This window comes from Macaca nemestrina, chromosome 6 (genome assembly GCF_043159975.1).
Source record: "Macaca nemestrina isolate mMacNem1 chromosome 6, mMacNem.hap1, whole genome shotgun sequence".
Taxonomy (NCBI): Eukaryota; Metazoa; Chordata; class Mammalia; order Primates; family Cercopithecidae; genus Macaca; species Macaca nemestrina.
The window spans coordinates 153,096,185-153,108,556 of record NC_092130.1 but is presented as its reverse complement, the minus strand read 5'-3'; the positions used below and the strand labels follow the sequence as shown (position 1 = coordinate 153,108,556).

The following is a 12,372-nucleotide window of genomic DNA, read 5'->3' as shown; positions in this document are numbered from 1 at the left end:
GTTGATTCTCTTTCTCCCTAGAATCTTGACCTCTTCCCGTACTCACACTCCCAAACTCAGAGTTTTGCAAGCAAAGTTGAATTAAAGAATGCAATTTAGGGACATAGGTCTGAATGAACACTTCAAACTTCTGGCTTCTGAATTTCTGATTCTTAGCTGCTCAGTCAGGGACCCTACCTGACCTGAGTCACTCAGTTTCAGACACCAAAGAGCAGGTCAGCCCTAAATGTACATCGTCTGCAATTTTAATAATAGAGAAGCAGAAAGTATAAGAGAATAGTGTTCATCAACTTAAGATATTTACTTCTCTTTACTCCTAAGTTTTTTTGAAGAAGTTCTTGATGTATAAAGTTAATATTTATGTTAATGATTTCACTATCTTGTTTAATAACTCTACCCTATGCTCAAGTCTTTAAAATAGTTTACTATGTAGACTTTTGCATGTGTACTTATAATTCATAAGAATATATTTCTATATACATTATGGGGCTGGAATACTTTGAAACAAAATTCATCACTGACCCACAAATTGAAATTTTAAAAATTCTTACTTCTCTAAGATACTCATAAGAATATTGACAGCTGCATGTCTATGTCCTCTGATAGGATGCATCTTAACGAGTTGCCAATGTTGGCACTTTTAATATCTTTTATATATATATGTATTTTATATAGTGTTGTATATTATATTATATATGAGAGACAGACTATACATATACATAAATAAAATGTAAGTATGTATATTATGTGTGTGTATATAGAGACATTTATATCTATTTAATACATCTGTATAATATATACATGTATGTATATGTGTATTTTATACATTTCCAATTATAAATTGAAATAAATAGGCAGGGCACAATGGTTCATGTCTGTAGTCCCAGCACTTTGGGAGGCCAAGGCAGGCAGATCACCTGAGGTCAGGAGTTCGAAACCAGCCTGGACAACATGGTGAAACCCCATCTCTACTAAAAATACCAAAATTAGCCAGGCATGCTGGTGGTGGGTGCGTGTAATCCCAGCTACTCAGGAGGTTGAGGCAGGAGAATCACTTGAATCCAGGAAATGGAGGTTGCAGTGAGCTGAGATAGCGACACTGTACTCCAGCCTGAAAGACAGAGCAAGATTCTGTCTCACAACAAACAAAGTAATAAATAAAATGAATATTTTAAAAAATATCTGATGAGGTTATTTGTCTTAATGACTACAGAAACATCAATGGACAATATGCATATCTTTTCAAGTATGCTGAACTAAATCAACACATACGGAAGAGAAAACTTTGTGCTCATGTGAATAACATCATGAATATCAGTGTGAAGTTGACTATAGCAACAACATGGGAAAACTACCAAAATAAATTTTACTAAACGTGGAAGTGATATTCACAGAAGCAAAATATTTCAGAATGCATCGCCTGCTGTCCAGCTCAGAAAAATGCTTAGTCTAGAAACACTAAAGAATTTTTTTTTATTTCCCATATCCTGATTTTATGCTCACCCAATATAATACTAAAGTGATTTTAGGTTTGTTTTTTGTTTTTTGGGTTTTGTTTGTTTGTTTGTTTGATATGGAATCTCATTCTGTCGCTCAGGCTGGAGTGCAGTGGTGGATCTCAGCTCACTGCAACCTCCGTCTCCCCAGTTCAAGCGATTCCCCTGCCTCAGCCTCTGAAGTAGCTGGGACTACAGGTGCCCGCCATGACACCTGGCTAATTTTTTGTATTTTTAGTAGAGATGGGGTTTCACCACGTTAGCCAGGATGGTCTCGATCTCCTGACCTTGTGGTCCACTGGCCTCAGCCTCCCAAAGTGCTGGGATTACAGGCGCGAGCCACTGCGCCCAGCCAATTTTAGGTATTTTAAGCCTAAAACATAACACTACACAATAAAATTACTTCATTGATATTGGGCTCATAAAACTCATGGGGGATTGATGGAAGAGAGTTAGAAAACTGGTAGAATTCCATGTGGTTCTGCCCTCTAAGTGGCAGGAAGCAGACAATGGGCACTTGGTAGGAACAGCAAGCTTTTTGTGCCAATACCGCTGGTCCCATGGGTTTCATGCTTCACCCTTTTCACTTACAGCTTGGAGATCAGGGCTGGAGGGGCTATTTAGTCCATCTTAGGTTTAGTGTCTGCCATAAAATGTAGCAGAGGAAAAATATGGCCTCTTATTTTCTTTCATGGAAGATGGTAGTAAGAATCAGGCAACAGAGATTGCCACTCTGCTAAGTACACAAATAGGACATTTCTTGAAAGGAATATCTATATAATTATTTTTTAAAACAGAGAAAGAAAATAGGCAATAGTTGTGAATGTTGGATAACAAATTAAAAGCAAAAACTGTGATACCCAAGGAAATGCTTAATAAGTAACCTGACTTCTCAAATATTCCGTTCCATGAGAAACAACAGATAGGCTCTTAATAAAGTCATTTCTGTTCCAGAAACTGGAAATAAAAATCTACACTTTTCATGAATAAGCAGACATATAGCTTATTCAACATTTATGTCTGAAGTTAGTCAGTATAGCCTAATAGTTAACGTATCTGTGGATTATCAGACTACCTAGTTTTTCTAACCAGAAGTCTGACCGCTTGATAGTTACCAAATAATTTGTTGTTCTAGTTTGTTTAGACTGCTATAACAAAATTCCAAAGACTGAGTAGCTTTTACACAATTATTTAATGGGCACAATGTACATTATTCAGGTGATGATTGCACTGAAATCCCAGACTTCACCACTACACAATATATCCTTGTAACAAGGCTGCACTTATACCCCTTAAATTTATACAATTGTTTTTAAAAGAGAGAAATAAAGATATAAATTAAACAAACAAACAAAAAGGCAGTAGTGGAGCCAAGATGAAGAAGCTGGCCAACTCTGTGTCTGGCAAAGACCCACTCTCTGGTTCATAGATGGCACCTTCTCTCTGAACTGTCACATGGTGGAAACGGGAACAAACTCCCTCAGGCGTCTTTTATCAGGACACTAATCCCATTCATGAGTGCTCTAATCTTATTGTCTATTCCCATCCCCAAGTCCCCACCTCCTAATGTGATGGTGATAAACATGGGGGTTAGGTTTCGACATATGAATTTTGAGGAATCGTAGTACTTCTTCCAACATGAAATCGTGAGACCTGTGATACAGAAAGGTCTGACAAGGCATATTTAGCTATAGGTCTGTTTACACTTAGAACTGCACAATAAATTTATTTGATAAGTGAATTTTCATTGAGTTGATTATTTTTCTTTGTGTTTTCTGTCTGGGATGTATTCTTTAAGGAAAATTTCTCTACAACCCTCAATGTATCAAGCCAGAAAAAAAAAATTCAATGTAAACTGATACATTTAAAAGAAAAAATGAAAACACCGAAAAAGTAGCTAAACCTGAATTGATTGAAGTTGTAATTTTTCCTCAGCTAATAGTTTTATCTAAGCATTAAACTTCTTGTTACATAAGAAATCTATTTGCAGGATTCGTTGCAAATATATCACCCTTGGGGACAGTAAGCTCACCTTCCTGATCCAATCCTGATGGGCTATACTCTCCAAGTTGCTCCTGACTAATATGGATTTTCTGGACTTGTATTGCTGTGTGCTGGCCCTGTCCACATCGAGGTTAGTTTTCAGGCCACTAGCATTTTACCTTTCAAATTGATTGCATATAGACAGACCATGTCTCTTTTCTCTCCTGGGATATTTAACTCAAGCAGCCTTGAACTTGTAGCCTGACCCTAGTAGTCACATTATCAAAGCAGATGGCACAATGCTTTGTCTACTTTGAGAGGGTATTCACCATAAAAATTAGAGTACTCTTATGAATGCCATTTATAATGGCAGAATCTAAATTTTCAGCAGGTTTATTTTGTTTTTACATAGGGGAAAAACTACATTCTCTTGGAAATATTCACGGTAAGGGATTCCATATTTGTTACATGCCTATTATGCTTTTTGTTGTTGTTGTTACCAGTTAAGAATATAAATCCTCTTCCTTTCACTCATGTTTATTTCTCTCTGTGTTAAATCTATCTCACCCTAAACCCTAGTCCTCTGGACCTAATTCAAATTCAATGAACTTTATTACCCCTTGAACAACCACTCACTCCCATAACCATTTCTTAGAATTTGTTTTTTCCTGAACTATTTTGTTCCTGAAGTCACAAACTCATAAAATACTCCCTCCCCAAACATAACCATTTACAAATCTTGTGCTCAGTTGTTCACGTGACACTTGCTGTATTATTCTCTTCAGGCTGCCATAACAAAATATCACAGAATGTATGGCTGAAACGACAGAAATCGATTCCCTTGCTGTTCTGGAGGCTAGAAGTTCCAGATCGATGTCGAACAGCGTTGGTTTCTGCGGAGGGCTTTCTACTTTCTTCCTGGTCTGCAAATGGCTGCCATCTCTCTGTGTGTCCACTTGATCTCTTCTTTGTGTTTGCTCAGAGAGAGACAGAGTGAGCTTTCCAGTGTTTCCCTTTATAAGAATACGAATCCTATTGAATCAGGCTCCACCCTTATGACCACATTGAACTTTATTCACCTTCTTAAAGTTTCTAGTTATCTCCACTTATCCCCATGGAAGATACCTTCCAAGACTCACAGTGAATGCCTGAAACCACAGATACTATCGAATTTGATTGTCGTCGATCAGAACATGTTTTTCATGCTTTCCACCCACAAACGTAAAGCTTTTTCCATGTTAACTAAGCATTATTCCTGCACTGTGGCTGTTGCAATTTGAAGTGTGACAACCAAATAGCACAAACTCCTTTCTCCTTTTTCACAATTTCACAGGTAGAATATTCATTTTTACCATACGAATTTCAGCATAGGATTTTTTTTCTTGTTAAGTGAAGAACTTTCACTTAAAGGAAGCACTTTCTGGCTGCTGTTTGGCATATTCCAATTGCTTGCATCGCTGCTTTGGGACTCTTGAGCTTTGGGACTGAATAACATACTGAGTAATGTTAGGGTGACTTGAACGCAAGCACTACAATACTGTTACAGGCAGTTAGGCATGAGCGGGGCAGAAGAGGGCTCTTCCCCCACCCACCGGGAATGTCAGGTGATGGTTCAACTGTTATCACATGGCCTCTCTAAAAATGATAATTTGATAGCAGGTCCCAGGGGGAAGCAAAAAGAGCTTCCAGTAAAATCTCAGATATTGGAAAAGTGAGCCCGGGTATGTGCACTAAGACACAAAATAGTGAAATATGATTTTCCTGGGGCACTCCACCAGAAAAGGGAAAGAAGCCTCAGATAGGCATGAATACAGCTTCCTCAACACACTGCATGTGCGCACTTCCCAAGGGTAAGGAGAGCACTGCACTGAGCACACAGGCAGCCCACCCTAAGGAAAGAATCTTGGGAAAGGGACCAGCATATAGAGTCCTAGGATCAAGGGTAAATACTGCACTTGACCTTCAGGTGCCCGCTTGGGTATTTTCCAAGTGAACTTTCCTTTCTTTCCTTCTCTAAAGTTTTTAATAAACTTCCAATCTTGCTCTGAAACTTGTCTCTGTCTCTTTTTGGGGTTTATGCTCTTCAGTTAAATTCTTTCTTCTAAGGAGGAAAGAATTGAGGTTGCTGCAGACCTGTACAGATTCACCACCAGTAAACTGAGTACCTTCCACCAGTAACAATACCACAGAACTTGATCGGGAATCCAGAGGGATTCTAAGTGTGTCATGGGCAGATAGTGTAGACAGAGTGGAGCTGCTTGGCAAAGGAAGGATTCACATACTAGGCAAGAAAAAGTGGGATAGCTTGAGATTTCATCACACTCCTTAGAATGAGACACAATTTAAAACTTACGAACTGAAATTTCTGGAAATTTCCATTTAATATTTTTACACCATTCTTAACCATGGGTAATTAAAACTGTGAAATGCAAAACCATGAATAAGTCCGTGGGGGGAGTTACTGTATTTCCAAATTCACACTGAGAGTTAAGCCTTCTACATAAGAATTTGGGGGAAGATCAAAAACAGTCAGTTCATAAAACCTGTTCTGTGCAATAATAGCCCATTAAATGTCTATTTTTTTTTCTTCTACTGCTTTGTCTATCCTCCCTTTCTGATTCTGCTTAGTATACATATTATAAATATGATGAAGCCAGTTGATAATATCAAAAGGAAGGATGAAATTTTGTACCATAGAATGTAATCTGGAATGAATGAAGGCAAGAGAGAGAAAGTAAAGGCATTAAAGAACTAGAGGTGACTGTGGAGCACAATAATAATTATCATTATAGAAATGGGCTAGAGAATCAATAGGTGTTTGTAGACAATTTTTGATTGTTCAAGTTAAGAATACACAAGTAGAGTAGCTTTGACTCACAATCAACAGAACGTTTGCATAAAGTCTAGTGAATGTGAAGGGTTATCTCAGGGTCCTGAAAACAACACAAAGCATGTTTTGTGTTGTTGTTTGTCTGCTTGTTTTTTCTTAAATAAAAACATTAAAATTATACAAGATGATAAGATTTATGTTTGGGAAAAATTATTGAGAACTATGCATAAAAGTTTCATTGATTAGAAGAAATTTGAGGTTTACCTAGTGTCTTAAGTATTCTGAAATACTGGAAGTACAGGGAATGCATATTTTTATATGCAGTCTGATTTTAGACTATAATTGATTTAGGTCTATGTATTTTGAAATGACTGAAATAATATTTTAAATTCCTATGTACTATTTAAGTCTTGGGTTAAACTTTGCCACTTTCTCTTGTTACTCCTCTGTACCGCTCTTTATGTTTGGTAGGCCAGTGCTTTCTAGTTTCTTCAAATGTCTCTAACGTTGAATATTTTCTACTCCCGTACTTACTTTTGTGTTGGTATGTTTTTCTTATCCACCAAACTCTTGAGGTACTAAACATAAAGTAAGCAGAGGTTGGTAAAGCTCTTAAGGTACTAAACATAGTAGGTTTCTTGAACGAATGGATGAAAGAATGATTATCTCCTGTTCTAACATTTTATATTTGGTGTTTGTTTGTTCGCTTTATTTATGACAAACTCATGCTCTCAATACTGGGAGAGAAAAAAAATATTTTAAAAATTAGCACGAAACTTACTCATTTTGAGTTTTAACAACAACAACAAAAAAGATTTTGGCGTTATTATGAGAGTTCATGTTACCAAAAGTTAATCATTGTCAGTTACACTCCAAATGGATAGATAGTTATATAACCGAGGAGTAGGATATTTCTAGTGTTGCACAGTAAAAATATTAATAATAATAATAATAACTAAGATATAAGGAAATAATTCTTGCTCAGAAAATATTCACTGAATGTTATTGATATGTCAATTACTATTAATAGGCACTATGTTTACAGCAGTGAATGAAAGAGAAAAAATAAAATCTCTGCTCTCATGAAGTTCAGACCCTAGTAAATACATTCATCATTAATCAGTGGCTCTTCTAGTCATGTAAAGTTTTTGCATTTACCTATGAATTGATATAAATACAATTATATTGCACATATTTTTCAATAGCCTATATTGTGCTTAACAAAGTAATATTTACTTTTACCCATTGTGTTTCTATTTTTTTTGTAATTGTAGTAATGATTTACAAGTTCAAGGTTCTTAGATTCCTGTTCTTATGAAAATGATAATTTAATATTTGTTTTTCCCTGTACATTTAAACCAATACTCCCTACTTCCCAGCAACTACCCATACTCTAAAGACAAAGACTATTATATCAAAACAGAATTTTTTAGCATATGCCTTAACCGAGGTCATTGTTCAAAAGCTAATTTTCAACAAAAATAAAACTTTTTATACTTTGTATAGCACAAGTTGTTGGAAGAAAGTGGAATATGCTCTACTTTCCAGTTTTCTAAAACTAATTTTCAGGAGGTAAAGACAACTTTGTATATTTAAAAAAAGTATGTGGCTTATGAAAACACATTATTTAGTTCCTTGTCCTAAAATCTACTTTTAATTTAAACGATATAGATTTGTTTTAAATTTAATATCTACCTTAGCTGGTTATTTTAAAAACTAATCTATAATGGAAGCTTATGTATTTTAAGCATCAGTTTCAAAGAATCAGCCAGCTTCACAGTCATAGGATACCCCAGGTACTCTCACATTGTGGCCTTTCATTTTCATGTAATGTGTTCTAGAAAAATGAATTTTGATATAGTCCCTGCCTTAGTCTTAGCCCTCTGTGACTTATACAATCAAGTAATTAACATAGTTTGAAATAAAATCATTCACTTCAGATTGTCATAGCACGTTTCTCCAAATCTTTGTGCCTGATTTGACCCATGGTGCCTGACCCTGTAAATGATTGCTTTACATAACACGTGGAGTACCTCACACCACATGATGGTAGCGTAAATCTCCCTTTTAACAAGCCATGTCACAGTGGGAAGACCTCGTTTCACACATTAGAGGAAAAGAGACAGTTAGAATCATTAATCAGTGATGAGGGAAAGCACATGTGAAATGAGTTTGGGGTGGCTGAACATTTTTCCAATTACCAGACTATATTCTATTGGGAAAAGATGATAATAAACAGGAGGCTGAATATCCTTTACTTCACTCTTCTAGGAAAGAAAGACAATAATTATTAAAACAAAATGTTCACTGATTTGACACGTACTGCAGAAAATGATGTAATGTTCATAGAGTTTGGTAAGTTATTTCTCAAACAGAAAAATAAACTGCTCTTAAAAGAGCAAAAATATGATACACGCACATGCAAATTTCATGATGCAATCCTCTCCTTGCATTTTAATTTCTTCACAGAAATTAGTTAACTGCTATCCACCACAATTAGAGAGAAATGTACATTAAATGATTAAGTTGTTATAAAATTAGGAAATGAGAACATGAAGAAGATATTTTTAAGAAAAGAAACAGCTGAGGCTTATTTTATAAAAAAAGTAGTGGTGCCATTTTGAAAACAAGGATCAGGCAGCTTCCTATTCCAAATGCTAATGAGTGCATGCGCACTCAGGAGCATGTGCACATGCACGCACCCATGGACCCACTAAGGATCAGCCATCTACAATACGGATTTGTACTCTAGTTGCATTTGCCTGCTTCCTCCACGTTCATATGGATACATATAGTTAATGATTGCTACCCATAACCAGTATTATCCCCTTAGCATAATATTGTTTCATTTACAAAGAAGCAGACAAAGGGATAATTGTGGTGTAATCTGTAAAACTTTGTCTATTTTCTGTAATACTTACAATAAGAAATGTATATGTGTGTATATGTGTATGTGTGTGTGTGTATATATGTGTGCATATGTACATATGCTAATTTTTCTGAAGGGAGTGGCGGAAGAGAAAACACACAAAGAACAATGTTAAAATACGTAAACTGCATGTTAAATAATTTGTTTTTATTTTTTAATATCTCAAAGGAAAACAACACAAAATCTTAAAACCCTCACAAAGGTTTTCCACATTAATGTTTCCATTTCTTAACATTTTCCACCAATTTTGAATTCTGATCCTTTGTGATAAAGTAATTTCTTCTAACTCCCTATCATCATGTGACTTTCCACCAACAGGTAATGTAACCCTAACTCTATTAATATAATTTGGTTTAATTCCATGATTATTTCTTCTTGATGCCATTTTTTAAAACAATTCTGAGTCTTCTGTCTGGTACAATGTCCTAAGAGGAGAAAAAGCCATTAGGCTTGGCCTGTGAGGCTCCAAGTCCTTTAAAATTATCTAAGCATCAGGCCTCACTTCCTCCATTAAGTGAAAATCCAGTAAATGTGGCTTTGCGCTTTTCATGTATGGTTTATTTTGACACCTCCATATCAATGTATCCTTCTCCTTCTCTCTCTCCTTTTTGACTCTTTCCTGCCTTTTCTTTCTCTCTCCTTCTTCCTCGCAGCCTTGAGTAATAATGAGAAGCCACTTAAGTCGGTAGCTATTGATATGGGAACTTAATGCTACTACATAAGACCGTATTCCATGTCTATAAAGACCCTCCCACACAAACAAGCAAAACCCACTCAAAAATAGGGCAAATTTAAAAAAATAAAATAAAAGACCCTCGCACACACATACACACACACATGCACACACACAGGTATATTTACAGAAGACTAAAGAGCATACAGGCTATTGATGTTTATAGGAGATTTTAACAATTACATAATATTTTTCTGATACCTTAATCATAAGGAAAAATATCAATAAAAATGTGGAAAATGGGCCAGGTGCGGTGACTCATGCCTGTAATCTCAGCACTTTGGGAGGCCAAGGCAGGTGAATCACCTGAGGTCAGGAGTTCAAGACCAGCCTGGCCAACATGGTGAAACCCTGTCTCTACTAAAAATACAAAATAGTAGCTAGGTGTGGTGATGGGCACCTGTAATCCCAGCTACTTGGGAGGCTGAAGCAAGAGAATTGCTGGAACCCGGGAGGCGGAGATTGCAGTGAGATCACGCCACTGCATTCTAGCCTGGGTGACAGAGCGAGAGTCCATCTCAAAACAAACAAGCAAACAAACAAAGAAAACAAACAAACAAAAAAAACGACATGGAAAATGTAGCTTATGGGGCACAGAAATCAGATAAGAGACAAGGTAGAGCAGGGGAATGCTTTTTTAAAAATTCTAACCATTAAGTATGTGTTTAAGGACTTAATTTTTGCATTACATTGATTTAAAGATGAAAGTTAAAAAATCAAGTTAGGAGGTTATAGCTCTTGATAAGATGCCATAAGCACATACCATTCTGTCTCTCCCACTACATGTAGTTATTCAACCTAGATTGAATGCTAGAAGCAACTGTTTTAAAACTGAATAGTAGGAGGCAGATTGGGGAAGAAGGCCAGGGTTTGAATTTCCATTGAACTAGTTGTGCTTACCTTTCTCTCTCTCTCCTGCATCCCCACAGCCTGAGCTGAATCCCACAGCCTGAACAAAAAGGTGAGCACAGGCCTGCTGATAGCAAGAGTTACAGCAGAAGCTGTGGAAGACTGAATACTGGCCCCAAAGATATACAGGTCGTATTCTCTGAAACCTGTGAATGTTTTTTTATACGGACAAAGGAAATTTGCAGATGTTATTAAATCTTGAGATGGAGGGATTAACCTGAATTCACTGGATGGGCCCTAAATGTAGTCCCAAGTGTCTTTAGAAGAGGGAAATAGAGAAAGATTCGACTGTAGAAGAAAATAAGGCATTGTGATTTGTGAAGCAGAGATTAGATTGATAAAGCCATAGGCCAAGGAATGCTAGTGTTATCAGAAGGTGGAAGATGCAATGAATAAATTTTGCCCTGGACTTCCCAGGATGACCAACACTGCTCATACCTCAGTTTTAGTACATAAAACTTTTGGACTACAAAACTGTGAGAGAACACATTTCTGTTGTTTTAAACCACTAAGCTTAGGTAATTTTTTTTACAGCATGCTTTAATCTATTAGAAAAGTCATCTGGCCACATGGTTAAGTAATGGAACTCCTGATGCTCAGAGAAAGTGGACGGTCCCTCCCACTTTTCTGGTTAATATTTTCTTTGTTCTTTGTTAAACTATGCCTAAAGAAATTCTTTGGCAGTGACATCAGGGACACCAACAACATTCCCTTTCCCCGAGAGAAATCAAACTCTAAGGAAGAAAATATTTTTATTTCAGAGTTAAGGAGCTGTGACTACAAGGCTGTGGGGTGAATTCTCATTTTTATTTTTCTTTATCTTGCCACGTGCTGCTTTCTCCCAGATATGGGCACATTTGCAGGAAGTTCAACAGAATGAGACAAGTAAAGCCCAAGTTTCTGGCCAGAAGATAGAAGAGAGGAGCTCCAGAGAATAGAAATTAGTTGAGAGATTTTCCAGAGGGAGGGGCTTTAGAAAGTGAACACTTATTTATGATGAAAAACTAAACATAATAAAGTGTAGTAGAGGAAAAGTAGTAATGATTTCTTCTATGTTTTAAAGTATTTTTTGAATGAGTTGTGACTGATGTGCTTGTGATAATTTTTCAACAACATGTCATATTTTATTTAAAAGAAAAAGCATGTATTTATATTTATATTCTAACACATGCAATCTTATAAAAAGGTTTTGGTCATTAATTGTCCCTGAATATTTTACATGATCATTATGATCTGACTTGTCTAGATTATTAAGCAATTTACCATATCTAAATCACTACTATTCATTTAATATCATTTCATCAAACTATAGTTAATAAACTAAGACACCAGATCAAAAACTTGAACTGTATTGGCATTGAATAAAGAAATATACACTAGCCTGGCCTATAACTAGACTTTAATTTTAAAGAAATAAGAAAAGGAAAAAAGGTGAAATATTAAAACAGAAATGAAAAACTTTACCTATAGTAACAAAGCCTTATCTATTCCT

General features: G+C 36.1%; 1 long non-coding RNA gene across 1 annotated transcript in view; it reads left to right on the top strand.

Annotated features, from left to right (window-relative positions):
- Positions 1 to 12,372, top strand: part of LOC105472994 (uncharacterized) — a 209,799-nt gene that overhangs the window by 182,405 nt on the left and 15,022 nt on the right. Inside the window, exon 8 of the long non-coding RNA XR_981983.2 lies at positions 10,901 to 10,932. This is a non-coding gene — a long non-coding RNA (uncharacterized lncRNA). The remainder of the gene's footprint in view (positions 1 to 10,900; positions 10,933 to 12,372) is intronic.